The 23954-nt window shown below is 42.2% G+C and overlaps 1 protein-coding gene across 25 annotated transcripts in view; it reads right to left on the reverse strand.

Moving 5' to 3' along the window:
- NFASC (neurofascin) overlaps positions 1-23954 on the reverse strand; it is a 184099-nt gene that overhangs the window by 100844 nt on the left and 59301 nt on the right. For 2 of the 25 annotated variants that reach the window (XM_053605696.1, XM_053605697.1), the window contains exon 2: positions 19012-19170. The exons of the other annotated variants lie outside the window; for them this stretch is intronic. The gene's annotated coding sequence lies outside the window, so the exon portion shown is untranslated. The remainder of the gene's footprint in view (positions 1-19011; positions 19171-23954) is intronic. 25 annotated transcript variants of the gene reach the window in all.

A 23954-nucleotide genomic window follows, 5' to 3' on the forward strand; every position in this document is an offset into this window, starting at 1 on the left:
CTAAAAAATACAAAATCAGAATTCTCCTAAGCTCTGGTCCGTGTGCCTCCTCCCCCTGAATATCTCGTCTCTTTTCAGAAGACAAACATCACTCTGTCTCTGTCTCAGGATTCTTAAACATCTGAATAGCTAATTCCTTCATCTGACAAGAAACTCAAAATATACAAAAAAATGTGCAATGAAAGTATATTTATAGGGCCATGCCTGTGGCTCAAAGGGCTAGCGTGCTGGCCCCATATGCCGGAGGTGGCAGGTTCAAACCCAGCTCTGGCCAAAATCTGATAAAAAAAAAAAAAGAAAGTATATTTATATGTAAACCTCCTTCCCAACCTGGTCCCCTAGATTCCCAAGTCCCACTCAGTCCCTGGCCCTGGCCAACCAGTGTTACCAGTTTCTTGTGTATTCCTCCAGAGAGGCTATACATTCAGAGATACATATTTTAAAAAAAAAATTAAACATATTTTCTCCTATCTTGCTTTTGGCCATTAACAAATATCTTAGATATTTAGATATCTTTCTATGTTAGTTCATGTAAAACTGCCTTGTTATTTTTATTGCACAGTAAAAACGTATCATAATTTATTGATTTAATCCTCTCCTGATAGACATGTTTGTAGTCATTTCATATAGAAATGCTGCAATGCATATCTTTGGGTAAATGTGATTTATTCCATTTGCAACACTATGTTTAGAATAAATTCTTGGATGCAGAATTTCTAGGTCAAAGAGAATGTGGCCAAATTGCTCTCCATGAACAAAGCGACAATATACACTCCCACCAGAATGTGAGAGTTCCTGTTTCCTATTCCTTTTTCAACATGTTAAAAAGGGGTTATTAGTGTTTTTTGATCTCTGGCAATCTGATGCATAGAAATTGGTAACTCTTCTATGTTTCTCTAAGATTATTTTCATTTTCTTTGAATTGCTCCTATTCTTTGCCCATTTCTCTACTGGGTAGTTGGTTGATTTTTGTCACTTTAAAGGCACTCTTTATTTAATAGGGAAAGAGGAGCCACAAATCATCTATATCATTATTTTTATCCTGATTTTATGTATAGTGTTTTTGCTATGCAAAAAAAAAAATGCTTTTTCATGGTTGAATGAATCTTTTCTATTATAATTGTATTTTGTATCATAATTAGGCTTTCTTCTTTCAAGATTATTTTTATGTTTCCATGTTTTCCTTAGCATCTCTATGGTTTAATTTCTTTATTTTTCAATCTTTTATCCATCTGGAACTTATTATGAAATCATGTACGAAAGGGATATAACTATATATAAAATGGTGATGATCCTAACACCGTATATTGAAGAATTCACCTTTTACCCTCTGGTTTGAAATGTCATCTTTATCATATATAGTACTAACTTCTCCTTATGCGTTTGGGTCTATTTCTGAATTTTCTCTTTCACTTGTCTATCTCTTCATGGGCTGGTACTAACCTATTCTAATTACTGTAGTTTTATAATTGATTTTATATTCTTTTTAAGAATTTTCCTAAGGATGTGGTTGTTCATGCTGGTAATCCTAGCACTCTGGGAGGACAGGGCAGGCAGATCACTTGAGCTCAGAAATTCGAGACCAGCCTAAGCAAGAGCAAGACCAGGTCTCTACTAAAAATAGAAAAATTAGCCAGGCATCGTGGTGAGTTCTGTAGTCCCAGTTAGTTGGGAGGCTGAGACAAGAGGATTGCTCAAGCCCAAGAGCTTGAGTTTGCTGTGACAAAGCCACAGCATTCTACCGAGGGTGACAGAGTGAGACTCTGTCTCAAAAAAAAAAAAGAAAAAAAAGATTTTTTTCTGTTAATTTCTTGTTTATTTTTTCACGTGAACTCCAGAATCAGATTTTCTATTCCTTTAAAGAAAATCAAATGGTATTTTATTGGATTTATACTAAAATTACAAATTAACTTAGAATTGACATATTTATGATATTGGATCGCCCTAATTAAGAATATGATAGACATTTCGGTTTGTTCAAATTTTCTTTGGAATCTTTCAATTGCATTTTAAAGTTTTCTCATATAGATTATGCACAATTGTTATGTTTATTACTATACATTTGATCTTTCATTAATCTATTTTAAATGACTATTGCATAATAATTTTGAATCCCATTATACTGATTATTATTTTTCTAAATAATCCAAGATTCAAAGAGAAAGTTTCAAGGGAAATGAAAAACATATATTGAAAACATACATTGAATGGAAATGAAAATATAACACATATTAAAATCTGAAGGGCACAGCTAAAACATTGCTCAGAGGGAAATTTATAGCACTAAATCCATATATTAGAAAACAGAAAAAGCCTCAAAAATCTAAGGTTCCACGTCTGAAAAAGGGAGCAAAATAAACTAAAAGCAAGTAAAAGGAAATAAATAATAAAGAGCAAAAATCGATAGAGAACAAATGTGATGGAGAAAAATCAATGAAACAACAAGATGGTTCTTCAGAGACTAATACAATTAACAACCCTCTAGCAAAACTGAAATAGAGAAAAAGAGATAGGACATAATTATCAATATCAGGAATAAAAAAGGGCTGTTGCCACAGACCCTGCAGATAACAAAAGCTTAATAAAGAAACACCATGAACAAGTCTAAAGATTTAAAATTTAAAACTTAAGTAAAATGGCACAAGGTCTCAAAAAACATAAAGTAATACAACTCTAATATTTATAATTACTAAGGGAAATCAAATCCATAATTTTAAAACAAGATTTCCCAAAAAGGAAATCTTCAGGCCCAGATGATTTTGCTGAAGAATTCTGCCAAACTATTAAAGAAGAATTAACACCAATCCTATAAAATCTCTTTTATAGAAGAGGATGAACATTTCCCAATTCATTTTATGATACCAAAACCAAAGATAGTCCAAAATTTAAAAAAGAAGATGAAACAAAAAAAGAAAGAAAGAAAGAAAACCATAGACCAATATTATCTCTCATAAATATAGACATAAAAATCCTTAACAGGCTGGGTACAATGACACACACCTTGTTAGGCTGAGCCCAGGAGTTTGAGGTTACCATGAGCTATGATTGTGCCACTGTACCCTAGCCTGGGTGACAGACCAAGATCTTGTCTACTAAAACAAAACAAAACAGACCAGGTTCAGTGGCTCCTGCCCTTGAACCCAGCACTCTGGAGGCCGTGGGAGGATCCCTTGAGCTCAGGGGTTCAAGACCAGCCCAAGCAAGAGTAAGATCTCATCCCTACTAAAAAGAGAAAAATTGGCTGGGTGTTGTGGCAGGCTACTTAGGAGGCTGAGGCAGGAGGATCGCTTGAACCCAGGAGTCTGAGGTTGCTATGAACTAGGCTGAGGCCACAGCACTACAGCTTGGGGGCAACAGAGTAAGACTATCTCAAAATGAGACAAAACAAAACAAAAAACAAATAAGGAAGAAAAATCTACCATATAAAGTAATACAAACAAGGTGAAAATTTTTTTTTTACCTCATTATAGGTTCACATGAGTTGTAGATTCTAAAAATGGTAACATTTTCCCATATGTATTTACTTATTCATTCATTCATTTATTTATTTTTTGAGACCGAATCTCACACTGTCACCCTGGGTAGAGTGCTGTGGCGTTCATAGCTCACAGCAACCTCAAACTCCTGGCCTCAAGTGATCTGCTTGCCTCAGCCTCCCCAGTAGCTGGGACTACAGGTGCCCACACCAATGCTTGCAAATTTTTCTTTTTTTGTAGAGACAGAGTCTCACTTTATGGCCCTCGGTAGAGTGCCGTGGCCTCACACAGCTCACAGCAACCTCCAACTCCTGGGCTTAAGCGATTCTCTTGCCTCAGCCTCCCGAGTAGCGCCTCCCTGTGGCGCCCGCCACAGCAAATTTTTCTATTTTTAGTAGACAGGGTCTCAATGTTGGTCAGGCTGGTCTCGATTAAACTCCTGAGTTCCAGCAATCCACCTACCTCATCCTCCCAGAGTGGCAGGATTACAGGCATGAGCCAAGGTGTCTGGCCTCCCACGTGTATTTAAAAGCTATTTCGTCTCAAAATAAATTACCCAATGCAAAGAGCATTGTGAGTGCTCAATAATGACATTTCCAAGAAAGGAGATTTGTTAACCTTCCTTGATGACTTGTTTTACTAGTGGGTCTCACATTCTAAATGTGCTAAAACATTCAGCGAAAACAGGACACTATTATTTCAACACAACTGGAATTCCATTTTGAAGCCATTAGCAAGAAGAAAAAGTGGTTCCCTAAACACAAGGAAATTGGAAGAAGCTTTCTGGAAAGTTAAAAATACATGTAAGCACTCTCATCAAAATTAGATTTGTCCAAATAGGACAGCGAACAACAGGGAGAACTAGTATCTTCAATGTTGGTGACGCTGCGAAACCCAGGATCATGTGTGCACCTGAAGGTGTGCCTGCCACAGTTAGATGGAGAGAAAGGACTACTACAGGCCAGGGGAGTCCAAGAAGAGAATGAAAAGACAAGCCTATATTGGGAGAGAATATTTTTAAATCTGGTAAAGGGCTTGTCCCAGAATATATAAAAAATCCTCAACTGAATAGCAGGAAAACAAATAATCTACTAAAATACAAGCAAAAAAATCTAAATAAACACTTCATCAAGGATAATATATGTATGGCAAATAAACACACAAAAAGATGCTCAATGTCATCAGTCATTGGAGAAATGCTAATCAAAACCCCAGTGAGATACTATTATGTATCTGTTAGACCAGCTGAACAACAACAACCTTCAAAATGCCAAGTCCTGGTCAGGATGAAGAGTAACTGGAACTTGCATACATTGCTGGTGGAATAAAAAAATGGTACATCCACTTTAGAAAGCAGTATGGTAGTTTCTTGGAAAGTGACACATACAGTTAGTGTATGACCCAGGATTCCCACTGCTAGTATTTACCCAACAGAAATGCAAATATACATCCATACAAAAATCTATGTGTGAATATTTATAGCAGGTTTCTTTATAATTGCCAAAAATTGGAAATAAGGCAAATGTCTGTCAACAGGTACATAGGCAAACAAACTATTGTACATAATGAGATGGAATATTACTCAGCAATAAAAAGGAGTGATCTACTGAGAAGCGCAGCAAGTTATAGGCATCTCAAATGCATTGTGTTAAGCAAAGGAAGCCATTCTCAAAAGGATACATGCTGAATGATGTATCCTTTAGATCTGCAGTCACCAACCTCTAGGTACTGGGCCATGGCCTGCTAGGAACCAGGCAACATAGCAGGAGCTGAGCTGTGGGGAATGAATGAAGCTTCATCTGTGTTTACAACCATTCCCTATCACTGCCTGGCTCCGCTTCCTGTCAAATCAGTGGTGACACTGGATTTTCATAGGAGTGCAAACCCTACTGTAAACTGTACATTCGAGGGATCTCAATTACACGCTCCTTCTGAGAATCCTGATGAGCTAAGGTGAAGGAGAGGTGGTGATACTAGCACTAGAATTCTCTAGTTGCAGGAAAATAAGCTCAGGGCTCCCACTGATTCTGCATTGTGGTGAGTTGTATGATTATTTCATATACAGGGTGTCCTAAATTGCACGTGAACTTTATGGCCACCCTGTATGTAATATATTACAATGTAATAATAACAGAGATAAAGTGCATAATAAATGTAATGCACTTGAATCACCCCGAAACCATCCCCCACCCCAGGTCCATGGAAATTGTCTTTCATGAAACTGATCCCTGGTGCCAAAAATGTTGGGGACCATTGATTTATGTGACATTCTAGAAAATGAGAACTCTAGGGATAGAATAGAGATGAATGGTTACCTAGGGCTTGGAATGAAGGGAAAGGACTAACTAAAAAACAGTACATAAGAATTTTTTGGAATGATAAAATTGTTCTATATCTTGCTTATGCTGGTGGTTACATAACTGCATGTGTTTGGAAAAGACATGGGACTGTACATCTAACAAAGGTAAAATTCATTTTATCCATGTTATAACTCAATAAACCTGACCTGGGAAAAAAGTCTTAAATATATGAAAAGTCAAGTTAAACCTAAGAGAGGACATTGGATATACACACACCTGACAAAGGACTACTATCAAGAATATATAAAGAACTTCTATAAATTAATAAATTATAAATCCAATAGAAATATAGGCAGAAACAAACAGGATCATATACTGCTAATAAACATATTGGTGATCCGGGAAATGCAAATGAAGGCCATAGTAAGGAACCAATTTACACTAATTAAATTGTCAAAAATTACTAAGTCTAATGAAAGAAGATGAAGAGCCACCAGATTTTCTATATATATATATTACTAAGGGTACAACTCTTTGGAAAGACTTTATATTGCCCCCTAAAGTTGAACACTCAAAACCAGTAAATCTAGTCCTTAATGATCAGCCAAGAGATACTCTAGCCCAAGTACAAAAATGTTCTTAGCAGCACTAGTCACCACAATAGAAATGTAGGAAAAACCCAAAAGTTCGGTCAACAGAGAAATTAATAATAAAACTGTAGTAGAATCAAACAATGAAATATTTACATAGCAATCAAAATAAGCAAATTAGAGCGCTATGCAATAAAATGATCCAATAAGCAAAGGGGGAATAGATTCAAGACAATGATTACAACTCAACAAGAACAAAACGCCTATGACTAGAACCTTCTCTAAAGAAGACAGCAAACATGAAAATTGCTCATCATCTCTAAGTATTAGAGAAATGCAAATCAAAACCACCCTAATGGTGAAATACCCATTAGGATGCCACTCTCGAAAAACCAGTAAATAACAAGTGTTGATGAGGATGTAGAGAAATTGGAGCTCTTGTGCATTGTTAGTGGGAATGTAAAATGGTGCAGCCTCTATGGAAAACAGCATGGCAGTTACCCCCCAAATTAAAAATACAACTTCTGGGTATATATGAAAAAGAACTGGAAGCTGGGTAAGAGAAATTTTTATATCCATACTAATAGCAGCATTATTTACAATAGCCAAAAGGTGGAAACCAATGTCTATCGATGAACGGATAAACAAAATGTGGTATGTATGGACTACATTTAATGGTCTCCCTTTTTAAGGTTTAATAATATTCTATTAATAATATCCTATTATTAAACCTTAAAAAGGAATAATATTCTGACACATACTACCAATGCTTGAACTTCGAGGACATTATACGAGGTATAATAAGCCAGCCACAAAAGGACAAATACCGCATGATTCTACTTATATGAGGCACCTAGAATAGTCAAATTCATAGAGAGAGAAAGTAGAGTGGAGGTAGCTAGAGGCTGGGGAAGGGCGTTTAAGAGACGTGGAGTTGTTTAATGGGTACAGAGTTTCAGTTTTGCAAGATGAAAAGAGATCTGGAGGTAGATACTGGTAATGGTTGTACATTGTGAATATACTTAATATCAGTGAACTCTATATATACCTAAAATAGTTAAGATAGCAAATTTTTGTTATGTATATTTTATCATAATTGAAAATTGAAAAAAAAAGATAACAATTACTAACAATTTCTGATAGTAGGGGAGGCAGGGAGGAAAGCTTGGTGGTTCTGGTGGCGGGGAAACCATAAGATTAGATATTTGCTAATTATCAAGATCCTAGCTTCTGTTTGTAGGTGGCAGATGTGCAAGTACTTACTATATAATAAATACGTAAGTAAATAGGTGGATAGATATATAGGAAGAAATAAAAGGAAGGAAAGGGAAGAAGAGAACAGGAATGAAAGAGAAAGAGCGGGGCCTGCGTGGACCAATGAGGGGATTAAGTCATCATAGTCCAATGCTGTGCACCTGAGGTCCAATAAGAAAAAACTGTTCCAACAGATCAAAGGAATCCTAGATTACCAAAGCTGAAGAGGGTCTCAGAAATCTCGAACTGAATTCCATCATTCAATGTAATATAAAAAGTGATGCAGAAACAGATGAGAAATGTCAGAGATGTCCAGTGATGTAAGGTCACAGAGCCGTCTACGTTCTAATCCTCTCTCAGCCATATTTGTCAGAAAAGGAAACACCAATCAAGGAAGTTAAAACAGACATCCATTCCTACACTAACCATCCCTTCAATCCTTACAACATTCCCGTAAGGGAAATATTATTATCCTAATTTTACACATTAGCAATCAGAAGCCTACTGATATTAAATAGCTTGTCTGGGGTTTCTTAGCCAGTGAGTGGTGGAAATGAAACTCAAACCTAGTTGAAACTTAGCACATGACAACATGGCAAATTTTCAACTGACAGTTGGTAAAAGGCCCTGTGAGGAGGCAGAGATGAGCGCATAGCATGAGGATTTCTTTAAAAAGTTCCCTGTGTGATTATCTTAAAAATTGTTATTACAAGGGAAAAAAAGGTGCAGAAACTATACTGACTATACTTAGTTTACGTATTCAATACATCTTTGTTTTAAAATATACCATGAATCAGAGACAAATTTGTACTGGTCAGCATGACCTAGCTAGTGATGCTGAGGAAGCTAACGCAGGCAAGCCATAGCAACCCAGCTTCTTAGTGCTGTGAGCAGGACCTAGGAAGAAATGATCCAATGAAAGTCAAGCTCCTGCTTCAGGTGAAACAGTCTTGGGAAAGATCACAGGAGGGCCTGAGTGGAGCACCCTACGAATGCTGAGCTGTGGTCAGACGACGCCTTGTTCCCGGCTGGACCTCAATGACCTCCTCCACAGAACAAGCTAACCAGTGAAAATGGGGAGCCATGGCAGGCAAGTCACTGTTCATGGGAGGCATTAATATCACACCTGCCCCAGCCTCATGCACACTGTGGCGAGAACACTCCAATCAAGATTATCCTGTGCCCCCGCTTCAGAAAGAGGGGAGGAGAATGAGAATCAAGGCAATGGCAATTGAAGCCACTTATCCCCCGGCCCCCACCTTTTTCTTGCTTTTGTAACCAAATAAATCATTTTTCATTACTGGAGTAGAGCATTAAATTTGGTTAAAATCTGTAGAGGGACTTGGGAACCAGCCTGAAGTCACTGAAATAAAGACATAACCCTGGTTCTCAAAGACATTATCAGTATCATGGGAGAATGCTATTCTTAACTCCTTATATTTAGTTGGCTAAACCCGAACTCTGGTTCAATCTAACTCTCTACCTACTCTGTACCTACACGTGTGGTACAAAGTAGGCCACACAGCTGGACACAGCTGGGGAAATACACGCCTCTGTGCTGTCTGGCCTCACTTTAAATGCATGCTCTTAAATCTCAAGTGGGCCCTTCACGGCATCTGACAATCACACATCTCTTCCGATGGCAAGCCTTCTCGCTCTTTCCCCTTCTTTTTTCCTTTGTTTTAATTTTATGGAAGTAGAAAAAGTATAATGATTCTTCTACATGCCCATCAACCGGCTTTAAGTACTGACCCCAAACCAATTACACATCATCTATACCACTACCACCTCTTCTCCCCACCCTCCTCTGGATTAGTCTGAAGCAAATCCATGTGACTGCCTAATTTCATAGATAGCTATTTCAGCATCTACGTCTACATGATAATGGCCCTTTTATAAAACATTAACTTCAACATTATCACACCTTCCAAATTAGTAATTTTTAAGAAAATATCCATTCAGTGTCCAAATTTCCAACTCGCTCATAAATGCCTTTTTTTAAACCGTTTGTTTCAATCAGAATTCAAATAAGATCCAGACATTATTTGATATGTGTATTGTGCCTCTTTCATTTTGTAAGTTCTCTCTCTTTTTCTTCCTTTACACTTTATTTTTTAAAGAAATTGGTGTTCTCAGCCAATCACAGGGGCTCATACATGTAATCCCACCACTCTGGGAAGCTGAGGTGGGAATTTACGAGTTCAAGACCATCCTGAGCAAGAGACCCCGTCTCTACTAAAAATAGCAGAATTAACTGGGTGTTGTGGTGGGCGCCTGTAGTCCCAGCTACTCAGGAGGCTGAGGCAGGAGGATTGCTTGAGCCCAGGAGTTTGAAGTTGCAGTGAGCTGTGATGAGGACACTGCACTCTAGCCAGGGCAACAGAGTGAGACTGTCTTGAAAAAAAGAAGGGTTCTTCCTTCTTTTACTCCTGGATGAGTGCCCTGTTTGTTCTCTGAGAAAACAGAAGCTATCAAAGCAGGGCCTCCACAGATACCACCACCCTATTTATTCCCTATTGGCCCCTGTGTTTGAATGTGGCGCCTTCTCTGCTACCGTGGGAAAACCGTGCTTTAGGTTCCAGCCCCTCTTGCCTGCTCAGAGATAGCACCCAGCAATTCTTCCCTTCCTCCTGCCTCATGGAGTTTTCCTCGCTTACTGGATCTTTCCTATCAACTTACAAACATGCTGTGATCTATCCCAACCTAAAGAGCCTTCCCTGGCCCCAACTCCCCCCTTAGGCCACCGCCCTATTTCTCTTCTTTTACAAAAAAGCTCCTTAGAAGAGCTGCCCACGTTTATGACATACAATTTCTCTTCTCTAAAACCCATTCCAGTCAAGATTTCTCCCCAAAAACTCAAAGAAAAATTGGTACATAAATAAACTCTCAGCTCTCATCTTTCTCCCCCTAACACACTCCGTCCTCCCTGGAATACCACCTCATTCGGCATCGGGAACACCACAACCCCCTGGACGTCCTCCCTCCTCACTGCTGCTGCCCCCTTCTCCCCAACTTTAGCACCGGAGTGACCCGGGCTCCATCCCAGGACCTCTTCTCTTTCCTACTTACTCTGTTTTGGTGATCTCATCTAAATTCAGAGTGTTAAATACCATCTCTATGCTGGAAACTCCTAGTTTTAAATCTCTAGTCCAGGCCTGTCCCCTGACCTTCAGACCCACATACCCAGCTGCCTCCTTGACATGTCCCACTGTATTTCTAATAGACACCTCAGAGCTGCTAAGTCTGAAAATGCAGCTTCTGCCCTCACCTTTTCCCTGCCCCACCACGCCCACAGCCTTTCCCCTTTTAGCTAAAAACAACTCCTTCTCCCGGTGTTTACAGCAAATCCTCAGGGCACTATTTGACTCTCTTCTGCTCTCGTCTTACACCTGAAGCATCAGCAAACCCCACAGCCTATACCTTTAAAATAAATCCGTTCTCTCCTCATGACCTCTACTGCAGCTCTTCTGGTCCAAGACACCACTCTCACCTGCCATCTCATGTTTTTCCCTCCAATGTTCCCTTCTCAGGGAGGAATTCCCTGGCTGCCCGGTTGTACTCATGCCACCTGAAGAACGACTCAGACCCCACTTTAGGTATAAATCAGATGGTGATTTATTACACCTATGCAGGTGGGTCGCTGCCCCAAAGGGCAAAACAGCCTTGAAGAGAGGAGGAGGGTGATTTTTATACCCTTTTTGTGCTACGTGGCAAGCCAAGCAAAAACAGAAGCAGAATGTGGCCAGTTAGCTCAGGGGCGGGATTACAATCAGGGGGGCTACAACGTGGCGGGGTTACAATGAGTTGGCTCAGGGGGCGCATCATGGCAGCTGGCATGAGGACAAAGTTGGCTTGGGAAATTTTGCGTGAGTAAGCTTTCCACCATTGTTTAGCCATTGCTAGGAGGTTGGGGTAAGTTCTACCATTGTTTTACCTGTTGCTAGGAGTTTTGGGGAACTCAGGGAACTTCCTAGTTCTGAAACCTGTTCTCAGAATTAACCCAAGGTGGGGGTTGAGACGTGTGGGGATTCAGGCTGAGACAATTAGGGGCCTTTAGGGGTCCTTTTGCTGGGTACCACAGCCCCACCTGAAATTGCAAACCCTCTCCCCCCCACATACCTTACGTCCTTACCTGCTTTCCTTTACAACTCTTTACACTTGCCACAGCCTAAGGTAGCACATATGTTACTTATTTTCCTTGGTTTATCGTCTTTCCCCATCAAAATGTGAGCTCCTTAAAAGATGAGATTTTATCTGTTTTCTTTACCACTACATTCTGAACATCCAGCATAGTGCTCAGCCTATAGAAGATGGTCCAAACATATTTGTTGAATAAACGAACACAGCGGGAATACATATATACACATGCAGCTTTAAGAGGAAATGTCTCCTCCATTGGGCTGCCCTGGATCTTTGGAAGCCCCGAGCGCTCAGAGTCTGAAATACAGTGGTTAATATATTGTATCCCCATCTGCATTCTTGGGTCTCTTTTATCCCAGAAGGCTCTGAGTTCTCTGAACCTGAGATCTGGGTTTCCATTTATCCTTTCTCCTACTCAGCCCAAGCAGAGCATTGACCATGAATTAGCTGTTTCCACTGCTCAGGCTCTCAAACAGAATATTTATTTTGGCTAATATTATTCTCTTAAGTTTCAATAAACTTTTTGTTTCCACCCTCTGATTCTTTTTTCAACATTATCAACACCATACCATGGAATGAGAAAAAGGAAGGGTAGCCCGCCACGCTTCAACAATTATATTAGCCCACCATGCTTTAACAATTATATTGGTTACTAAATGCTTTAAAATGTTCAAAGCAGGGCGATGCCCATAGCTCAGTGGGCAGGGCGCCAGCCACATGCACCATGGCTGGCAGGTTCGAAACTGGCCAGGCCTGCTAAAGCAAAATAGCTGGTATTGTGGCAAGTGCCTGTAGTCCCAACTGCTTGGGAGGCTGAGGCAAGAGAATCGCTTAAGCCCAGGAGGTTGAGGTTGCTGTGAGCTGTGTGATGCCACATCACTCTACCGAGGGTGACATAGTGAAACTCTGTCTCACACACACAAAAAAAGCATTTCAACATACTGTAATTAATCTTCATTAACACCTGGTGAGGCAAGATTGTCATCAACACTCCTATTTTACAGAAAAGAAAACTGAAGCACAAATGATTTTTTGATATCCTTTGTCTGAGGGAAAATAAAATCAAGGTCACACAGCTAGGAGTAACAGGTTCAGGACCTGATTTCAGATCACGGGACCTTTCCTCTCCGCCAGGTTGCCTTAGTTTAACTCTGATGGGAACTTGGAAGAGAACTTGCTCAAGGTGACATGTGAGCCATTTGTGAAACACAAGCAAGAACCTCCTGATTAATCAAGCAACCCTTTCACCAGACCTCAAGTTCTCTTTCTTTCTCTCCCTGACATCAGCAGTCACAGTCGCCAGGCGAAGTGTTGATTAGGAAGGGCAAGGAGACAGCGGGTTCCATTTTTTACCAAGGGCAAACAAATATACCACAACTCGATGGTGTTTGGAACGTCAGCTGGAAGGCACGGCTGTTCTCCTGAACTGGAACTGGCTAATGTGCTGCCCATTGGTGCCGCCGGGCTCGGCTGTGCAGTGGAGTTGGCTCTGCAAGCAAAGCTGGGGTTCGGATGGGGAGGTGGCAGGGGGGAGACAGCTGAGTGCTGCCTGGATGTCTGCCTCAGCTTCTCCCCTCTTGGCAGGGCTATGCGCAGCAACTTCAAATAAACCCTGGGCAGAGAAAACCAACTACATTAACAGGAGCATAACCTGGAACATCACTGTCATCTAATTTTCCAGATGCGATAACACTTAGCTTTTGCAGCTGACCAGGAAAAGGTGAGAAGCAACACATCATCACGTTTCAAAGTTCCCTGAATTCAAAGTCCTCTGACGGCAGTATGGAGCCAGGAGTGCTCTTTTTACGTCCCTTCGTAACTTTGATACTGCTTGGGCTCGTATTTACTCTGGATCTGTGTTTTTTGTCTCTCCCATCAGCCTGGGAGCTCCCTGAGTTGGGTCTGTTTCTCCCCTACAGCTGGACTTCATGAAGAGAGCGCTATGCCTCCTCCATCACACTAGGACAGGGGTCCTCAAACTTTGCCCCAGGGGCCACATGAGATGGTGTGATTGTATTTGTTTCTGTTTTGTTTTTTTACTTCAAAATAAGATATGTGCAGTGTGCATAGGAATTTGTTCATTTTTTTTTTTTTAAACTATAGTCTGGCCCTCCAACAGTCTGAGACACAGTGAACTGGCCCCCTGTTTAAAAAGTTTGAGGATGCCTGCCCTAGGAGCATCTTCCATTAGACTGGAAGCTCTCCAAGGTTAAAAGTCATACCCTCCCAATAGCTTTAGCATTCCCCAAGCCCCAGGGGCCCTCGCCCCTTTAGCCTACTCCAACAGGAAGGACTGGGGTCTGCTTTTACCGCTCCCCCACAGCAGATGGTTTGGCTAGTTTGTCCTCTTAGAAATCAGTGATCCTCAGAGGACCCAGTGTCTCCTGGGCACGCTGGTCTGTGTGTCTGAGTTGGTGCCAGTGTCCACCTTCACAGATCTCAACTGAGATGTTGAAGACACAGGCTGCTCTGGGTCTCTGCTCCCTGCCCACCCTTACTCTCCCCACTTCTGACCCAGTGAGCACTGCTGCCCACACCAGAAAGGCAGGACACAGAGCTAGCTTCGAGCCCACAAAAAGGAGGTGACCCTAGATGAGCCAGGCAGTGCGCTGCCCTCACCATTAATCCTCTGGACAGTTTAATGACAGAAAAACAAAAAGGTACAAGAGTTATCCACATAACTTAAGAGTGTCTCCTTTAATACCGTATCTCCTAAAACACTTGGGGGGAAATTTTGTGTGCTTACATGGAACTTATATCTCCTTTTGGTTCATGGGTTTTATTATTTTATTCCAAATTTGATCATCTTGTTTTACTTAAGCCAATTTATTATAAGATTCTTCAAATCCTAAATAATACAGATATGTACTAAGAATTATATCGTGTGTATAGTGTGTCTTCTTAGTGACCTTAATGTAGTGATTCAGAACTTTAAAATTAGAGAACTAATAAGAATTCCAGCTCTTAATAGTTTACCAGTGAGTACTAGCTGCGTGACCTTGGGCAACTTACTTAACCTATCTGAGCTTTGGTTTCCTTGTCTATAAATTGGGGACAGTATTTCTCTTCGTCTCACTGGATCTAAATTCTTTCCCCTAGTTTCTAGGTCTTCTTCCAGCTAACTCCTGCCTCTGCTCTGCTCTGACCCTGAGCTTCACAGTCCCAGACTGCCCCTGGGCTGCCTGGGAACTCACTCCAATCCACCCTCCACCTGGCTCATGCATCACATCTCAGCTTAAAAGTCCTTGGAAAGGACTTCCTTGATGCCCTAGTGTAGAAAAAGCTTCCTTCAGGGCGGCGCCTGTGGCTCAGTCGGTAAGGCGCCGGCCCCATATACCGAGGGTGGCAGGTTCAAACCTGGCCAAACTGCAACAAAAAAATAGCCGGGCGTTGTGGCGGGCGCCTGTAGTCCCAGCTACTCGGGAGGCTGAGGCAAGAGAATCGCTTAAGCCCAGGAGTTAGAGGTTGCTGTGAGCTGTGTGAAGCCACGGCACTCTACCCAAGGGCGGTACAGTGAGACTCTGTCTCTACAAAAAAAAAAAAAAAAAGAAAAAGCTTCCTTCTGCTCTCCAGTGTGTCCCAAACTTCAATGTGCACACAATGAATCATCCAGTAACCTTAAAGTACAGCAGATTCTGATTCAGTGCATCGGGGCAGGGCCCTGTACTTGGTATTTCTAATAAGCTCCAGGTGATCTGATGCTGCCAGAAGGAGAAGCTTTGAGAGTGACAAGGCTTCCTTGCGCCCATAATTCCTCATTTAATGCTCTCCATATTTCCTGCCAGACTTTCATCCCTGACTATTCTTTGTCCTATGCCAGCCCCTAACAAATGCCTGGATAAGAAGAACTCAAGAAATGTCTGACGATTAAACTCACCAGTATCTGCAATGTCTCTAGCCTGGCTTCTGGTCAGAGTAAAAGGGATGAAATAAATGCTATCAGCTTCCATTATTAATAATTTTATTATACACCAACTACAGCTTCTTGAGGCAAGAACCATGTCTTCTTATTTACCCTCAATAGTTCCCAGAATAGTCCTGGACATAAAACCAAGGCCTAGAAAGTGTTTATGGAATGAATTACCAAAGGAACAAATGAATGAGAGACCCTGGCCCAGGGGGGTCTTTATGAGTGTACAATATGAGTAGAACGGCACAATTATAACAAATACATCAACAGCTTTTCATACAAACCCAAACCCACTCTTCTACCAATTCCTACTTGTGGTTAGGGATGCAGAGTTGAAACACAACAGAGACCAAAGAGTTACTGAGCAGTCCTCAGAGCAAACAAACAAGTGACAACTCAGGAAGGAGGGTTATTGTTTTAAAAATTATTTCCTTAGTTCTCAAAGAACTGGAACAAAGCAGAATTGTGCTGCCTGCCTCCTCTGCAAGAATTCACATTCTAGACCCGTCTAAATGCCAGTCTAAATGCTACTGAGAACACAATTATTAAATCCAACAAGCAGGAGCCACAGGCGGGGGCTGCAATGTTCCCCTTCCCACTGATTATGCAGCAACCTCAGGCCATGTACCTCAGTTCTCTGCATTCAGCTTTTCTGATTACCCCAACCCTGCTCTCTCTCCTCTATATTGTTCCTTTTGGTCTCTTCCAGGCCAGAGAGGGGGCAGAACTGTTTGAAGTTCAGAAGCTTCTAACAAAATAATCTCAGGAAACCCATAGATTGGGCACCTATCCCATTTGCAGAAGCAATCCCTTCATTCTCCACCTCCTACAAATTAGGGAAGAAAGTAGAAACCTGGAGAAGGCACCTGACATGGAAGATCTTGTATCTCCCAAGAAGATGATTATGGGTCACTTGGGTAAAGGAGATTGGAAACAAAGATGTTCAAATTCAAATGTGGGGTCTTAAGTACATAAAAAATGAAGACATCTGCAAGTACCGGTTTGAAAATCCAGCACTAAAAGGTAACGTGGTATTTAAACAATGCTTCAGGGCACACTACCAGAGATATTACCAGGAAAAAAACATCAAAGCCCAGTGAATACGTCAGATATTTCAGTCCACAGGCAATGCATTTCTGGACACCATATCTTAAAGTCTGTCTTTGTAAGCTGAAATCCTGACTGCCCACTGCCGTGGTCACTTTAGCCATGTTGTCATCAGCAAACATCAGGGAGTGAATGAGTAAAAACAGTGAAAAAGAATGCACACATCCTCTATTAGGCTGTATCGAAAGTAGAGAGTTGAACGGGGCAAAGGGGCAGATGTGCCTGGAGCCCTGATGTACAACAGCAAAAATTCAGCAAGAATTCAGAGAGCTAAGAAATAATAGGAGGCTTCCAGGGAGGGATGGGGGCCAGTAGGAAGTGAAATGGAGCTGATGGATAAGGTGTAGACAGTGTAGGTTTTGACAGCTTAAGGAAGGGGCAGAAATTAGGTAAGTCAGGAGGGAAAGACATTGGTCATTTGATACTGGGTTGTAGTGCAGGCAACAACTCAAGGTTGGTCTTAAGCACAGGAAGGACACTAGTTCTAATGGAAAGGAAAATTTGTATAGGAAGATTTGTGTGGGAGGGGAACTGGAAAGACTGTGGAAAGCTTTGAATGTCAGGCTAGAGGGTTTTAGTTTTTTAAATTATGTAAATAACACAGAATACATTCAGGCAGAAATGCATGAATGTAGAAATGTAGATGATGTTAACTCAATGCTTTCTTCTCTCCCCTCTAGAGGCAACACTATTATTTATTTAGTTATTTAGAGACAGAGTCTCACTTTGTCACCCTTGGTAGAGTGCCATAGCATCATAGCTCACAGCAACCTCAAACTCTTGGGCTCAAGTGATCCTCTTGCCTCAGCCTCCCAAGTAGCTGGGACTATAGACACCTGCCACAACGCCTGGCTATTTTTAGAGACAGGGTCTCACTCTTGCTCAGGCTGGTCTTAAACTCCTGAGCTCAGGCAATCCATCCACCTGGGACTCCCAGAGTGGCAACACTGCTATTAAGTTGGTTGACAGCCATCAGCCAGGCCAAAGACCTCACGGAACAGGCAATAGAGAATCACTGGAACTTTAAGCCAAAAAGGACTGTGTCCAAATCTGGAATAGTCAGCAGAGGTGAGCAGGTGACTCCTGAGAATAGCATAACGCAAGGCATGAAATGGAAGGCAGTGAATGGTGTAGGAAGAAAAAGAAAGTAAGCCAACAAGCTTGAAGGTGACATTGAGATTGACTGATGGAAACTGAGACTGAGAGAGACTGATTCAAGATAGAAAAAAAGAATAGGTGGTAAAATATATTAAAGATAGGAGCTGAAGGGGAAACCAGGAATGCGGAGGATTGGTTTAGCATCCTAAGTAGGAAAGAATTCCAAGGAATAACAGAAGCTAACAAGAGGTGGTAGGCGGAAGGATCTACTCAGTATTTTAATATCTGAGCTGTTACCTCCCTCAGTGGTTCAATAACTGTTCTTGAAGAATAGTAAAGCACTCAATAAATGTTGAATTGAATGTTTTTGAACATAAATTACAAGCCCTACCCCCTGCCCCCCACCAAAAGAATGGAAATGGAAGACACCACTGGTTTCCTACCGAACAGCCATTCTCTTCCTCTTCCCTGGTCTATAGGACTTAGTTTAGGCTTTTTTTCCCCAGGTGGTACCAGGTTCAGGAAAGGTGGAGCCTCTCCAGCTCCAAGGGATGAGCTATTTCAGCACATGATGCATGGAATATGGCAGCCACCTTGTAACTATGAGGGAATAAATCTGGGGACTGAGAGTTGACAAGCTGAAGATGCCAAAGTGGAAAGACAAAAATACCCTAAGTCCTTTATAACCTAAGTCCTACTCAAACCTAAAACCCCCTACCTTCAGGCTGTGGGTTACGAGAGGTAATTAATGTCCTTTTATGCAAGCCTCTGTTATCTGAGCATTCTGTTTGTCATCTGGAGGCTAGCAAGTGGGAACTGGGGAGGTAATTTGAAAGCCTCCCAATTCCTGGCTTTCAATTGAAGTAACATCTTTTCTGCCCATCCCACTATCCTTGCCCCAGAAGGCCTGGCTCATAAGCAGGGCACCAGACCACCAGGAGATCCATGCCACTGTCACTCCCTCTATCACCCCCTCTTTACAAAGTTCCCCCTGCTTTCCAAGGACACGGGCTTTGTTCTTCTCAACCACCTTTACTTAAGCTACTCAAAATGCTTCCCTTCTCCCCTGTCTACTAATTTTGCTTCATGCCTAGTTTAGGACAAGGGCTTGAGTTTCACATGCTCTCTTTATTTACCTATACAATGATGGGTTGGTTGCCCTCCAGTCTGCCTTGTTTTTCTGCCTAGGTTTCCATGCAGAGCAGTCTGGTTTGGGGGCTCTGGGAAGGAACACACCAGAAACACATGTATCATGCACAGCGCTGCAGCATAGGCCTGGGCTCAGCAAACGGGACCTGAATGAATGGAATGGAAGAAGGGATGGGTGTTACCAAGGAGGCACCACGTGGCCTCTATCACAGGGGATGTAAGATGATGAATAGCTCTTCCTGCAGGTCTTCCACCAGGTGAGTCAACCAATTTGCCTGTGTGCTCTGCTTCGCTCTACGCAGACAGTGCCAGGGCAGCTCTCAGAGCCAGGCAAGGCCACAAAGACATTTCTCTTCTCTTTTGTGGACTCTGTTACAGCCTTGAGGAAATAACAGTCTTTTCAGTTTTACACACAGAGCACCAGGCAAGGGAAAGTCAGCTGCTGGAGGGGAATTACCCTTTGAAGCAGCAGCACGGTGCTGGGATTAAGGTGGCGTCTGGTTACAGTTAGCAGCAAGTACTGATGTTAATGGATTCTACCAGTTTGTACTCTGAAGACCTGATGACTGCTCCCAGCCGCCAGATAAATATCACCAATTACCACCCAGCACATTTGCCTTCTCTGATTGTTTCTGGGGATCTGGCTTAGAAGCCTCATTCTAACCCAAGGAAAGGAAACAAGGATAATAAACAAACACTGGGGTGGGGGGCGGGGGTGTCTGGAACATCTCCTTCAGAGGAAAATGGCCTAGAGGGAGAAAAAGAAAAAGTGCTTTATCCGAGAAAACCTTTACCAATGGGAGGAGACAGGGTGGGTAAAAGTGAGCTGCAAACCATAAAACTGTCCAGAAAGGTGGCAGAAAATAATAATACCACACAATTCTGAGCCAACAGAAATTCCACGGATTAATACCACATCTGCTTTCCTTTTCCTCTCTGTTAACCTGGATAATGGACCAAGAGAGTAATTTCTGATAACATGACTACTAGGCATCATGGTGCTTTGAAAACATTTTTAAAAAAGTATTCATTCAGTTAACAATCCTGGGAAAGGTGGAAAGGGGATGCTGGTATAAGCCTTGTGGGAGGTCTACACTTGGTTGCTACTGGTTTTACTTCATGGATAGAAAGATTTCATAGGCTGGGTGTGGTGGCTCAGGCCTGTAATCCTAGCATGCTTGAAGGCTGACACAGGTGGATTGCCTGAGCTCAGGAGTTAGAGACTAGCCTGAAATGGGACAGTTTTCCAAAACCGTCTCTACTTAAAAAAAAAAAAAAGCAAAACTACCCAGGTATTGTAGTGGGCGCCTGTGAAGTCCCAGCTACTTGGGAGGCTGAGGTAGAGGGATGGCTTGAGCCCAAGAGTTTGAGGTTACTGTGAGCTGTGATACCATATGACATTCTACCCAGGGCAACAGAGTGAGTTGCCCAGTGAGTCTGTCTCAAAAAAGAAAAAGAGAGAAAGACAGAGAGAAAGAAAAAAAGATAGACTTTGTAAACCACCCAGGAAGAGAATATTGTATACTCTCGATTTTCTTTATATTAAAAAAAAGAATAGGGCGGCGCCTGTGGCTCAGTCGGTAGGGCGCCGGCCCCATATACCGAGGGTGGCGGGTTCAAACCCAGCCCCCGCTGAACTGCAACCAAAAAATAGCTGGGCGTTGTGGCGGGCGCCTGTAGTCCCAGCTACTTGGGAGGCTGAGGCAAGAGAATCGCTTAGGCCCAGGAGTTGGAGGTTGCTGTGAGCTGTGTGAGGCCACGGCACTCTACCGAGGGCCATAAAGTGAGACCCTGTCTCTACAAAAAAAAAAATTATAAATAAAATAAAAAAATAAAACCAAAAAAAAAAAAAGAATAATAATTTTGGTTTTGGAGTTTCATAATACCAGCTGGAGTCAGGTGATGAGACATTTGGGTTTCTGCAGACCTAGGCTGGAACATCAAGTCGACAAATCCAGAGCCTGGTCCTTCTTGTCCTTCAACCCCCAGCACTGCTGACTGTGGGAATCATTCCCCTAGGTCCCACAGCACCCACATCCCAGCAAGGGTAGATCCCAATGAAGACACTAATCCGACTCCCATGTGGCACTCATTCAGAAGCAGAAGGTGCTAAGCCTCTCAACTGTGCCCTTGGATTCCAGGGCAGCACAAGATTCCCTGGAGGTGGTATAGCCCCAGAGACTATCGGGTTGTAGTGAAAACCAACCCATAGAATTAGTTATGTCTTATAAAATGCCCAGCCTTAGAACCCTGCCTGACAGCATTCTCCCTCTCTCGTACTCAGGCATTAATTCTATCAGTATTGTTTAATCTCTACTACACACTAGGTCTTCCCACCCCACCACCTGGCTCCCTACCTCCTCAGATCTTATTCCACCTAGAGAATTTAAGGAGTGCCACTTGGTGCTAAATGCTATGAAATCAAACTGAACTTTGAAATGGGACAGTTTTCCAAAACCCAGGGGACTCCAGCTAAACTGACTCAGTGTAATAAGATAATCCCCTCTCTTTTAACCTTACAAGGATAGTAACTTTGAAATGAGTACTCCACTTTTTGTTCTCTGGATCTGCTTTCTTCAGCCCTTTTCTGCCTATAAAGCCAACCTCCTCTGCTCCTATTTTTTGGAATGAGGTATTACCTGATCCTAGAATCACAAGCAAAAACCAATTTGATCTTTAAATTAAAATTACTGTAATTTTATCTTTTGACGCATACAATGAGATTGGACCCTCTGGCTCTAGACTTCATTCTGTACCACAATGGGAGTATCTGGAGGCTGGTTAGATGTGGTGGACAGGAATACAGATAACTGCCCAAAGGCAAAGACGGAGACAGATATGAATGGAGACTGGTGACAGGGAAATCAAAAGAGAGCAAAGGGGTAGAAGAGAGAAAACCCAAGAGACCATTTGCAGCCTCTGGTAGTGAACTGCGAATAACAGGGTCGCTCTATTGCAAGGCCTACGGGCAGCTGATTCACCTTCCAACATTAGCACCAGATGGATAAAAGCCAGGACCTGGCTGGGTTCTGTTTACCCACTAATGGTAAATTGGTAAATATGGATCTGTTAACAGCAGATCCATATTTCCAGCCTCAAGTTCCCAGAATTTGTAGCAAAGTAGGTTCCTCAAAAAATTAAACATAAGGCTTGCCGCCCATAGCTCAGGGGTTAGGGCACCGGACACATACACCCAGGCTGGGGTTCGAACCTGGCCTGGGCCTGCTAAACAACAATAATAACTATAACAACAAAAAATGGCCAGGCGTTGTGGCAGGTGCTTGCAGTCCCAGCTACTTGGGAGGCTGAGGCAAGAGAATCGCCTAAGCCCAGGAGTTTGAGGTTGCTGTGAGCTATGACGCCATGGCACTTTACTGAGGGCAACAAAGGGAGACTCTGTCTCAAAAAAAAAAAAAAAAAAAAATTAAACATAGAATTACCATATGATCTAGCAATTCCACTTCCGGGTTTGCATGTACATCCAAAAGATCTGAAAGCAGGAACTCGAAGAGACATTTGTACACCCATGTACACAGCAGCATAACTCGCCATATACATACAAGGGACTATTATTCAGTTTTATGGTTTGCAGCTCACTTTTACCCACACTGTCTCCACCCATTGGTAAAGGTTTTCTCAGATAAAGCACTTTTTCTTTTTCTCCCTCCAGGCCATTTTCCTCTGAAGGAGATGTTTCCACAGCATGTGGAAACAACCCAATGTCCACTGACGGATGGATGGATAAACCAAATGTGCCATATACATACAAGGGACTATTACTCAGCCTTACAAAGAAGGAAATTCGAACACATGCTGCAACGTGGATGAACCCTGAAAACACGCTAAGTGAAATAAGCCAGTTAAAAATGGACAAATCCTGGCTGGGCACCCATAGCACAGTGGTTACGGAGCCAGCCACATACACAGAGGCTGGCGGGTTCGAATCGGGCCCGCGCCAGCTAAAACAATGACAACTGTAACAAAAAATAGCTGTGAATTGTGACGGGCGCCTCCCAGCTACTTGGAGGCTGAGGCAAGAGAATCGCTTAAGCCTAATAGTTTGAGGTTGCCGTGAGCTGTGATGCCACAACACTCTACCAAGGGTGACATAGTGAGACTCTGCCTCAAAAAATAAAGAAAAATAGACAACTCCTATACAATTTCACTCACATGAAGCACCTAAAGGAGTCAAATTCATAGACACTGAAGGTAGAGTGAGAGTCACTGGAGGGGAGGAGAGAATAGGGAGTTAGAGTTTAAAGGGTAGGAGCTTCAGTTTGGGGAAGATGAGATGGTAATGTACATGTGTGCAACAAGGTAAATGTACTTTATGCCATAAAAATGTACACTTAAAAATGAGGAAAATTAGGCAAGGCGTGTGGGTTCACGCCTGTGATCCCAGCACTCTGGGAGGCTGAGCAGGTGGAACCCTTGAGCTCAGGAGTTCAAGACTAGCCTGAGCAAAAGTGAAACCCTACTAAAAAACTAACTGGGTGTATGGCAAGCGCCTGTAGTCCCAGCTACTGGGGAGGCTGAGATGAGAGGATTGTTTAAGCCCAACAGTTTGAGGTTGCTGTAAGCTATAATGCCATGGCACTCTACCTAGGGTGATAGAGCAAGACTCTGTCTCAAAAAAAAAAAAAAGATCAAAATGATAAATTTTAGATTATATATATTTTACCCCAATTTTTTTTTTTGGGAGACAGAGTCTAACTATGTGGTCCTTGGTAGAGTGCCGTGGCGTCACAGCTCAAAGCAACCTCAAATTCTTGGACTTAAGCGATTCTCTTGCCTCAGCCTCCTAAGTAGCAGGGATTACAGGCGCACACAACACCACCTGGCTATTTTTTGGTTGTAGTTGTTGTTGTTGGCAGACCTGGGCCAGGTCTGTTGTTGGCAGACCTGGGCCAGTTATATTATTTTATAACTA

Source organism: Nycticebus coucang, chromosome 10 (genome assembly GCF_027406575.1).
Source record: "Nycticebus coucang isolate mNycCou1 chromosome 10, mNycCou1.pri, whole genome shotgun sequence".
In the NCBI taxonomy this organism is placed as follows: Eukaryota; Metazoa; Chordata; class Mammalia; order Primates; family Lorisidae; genus Nycticebus; species Nycticebus coucang.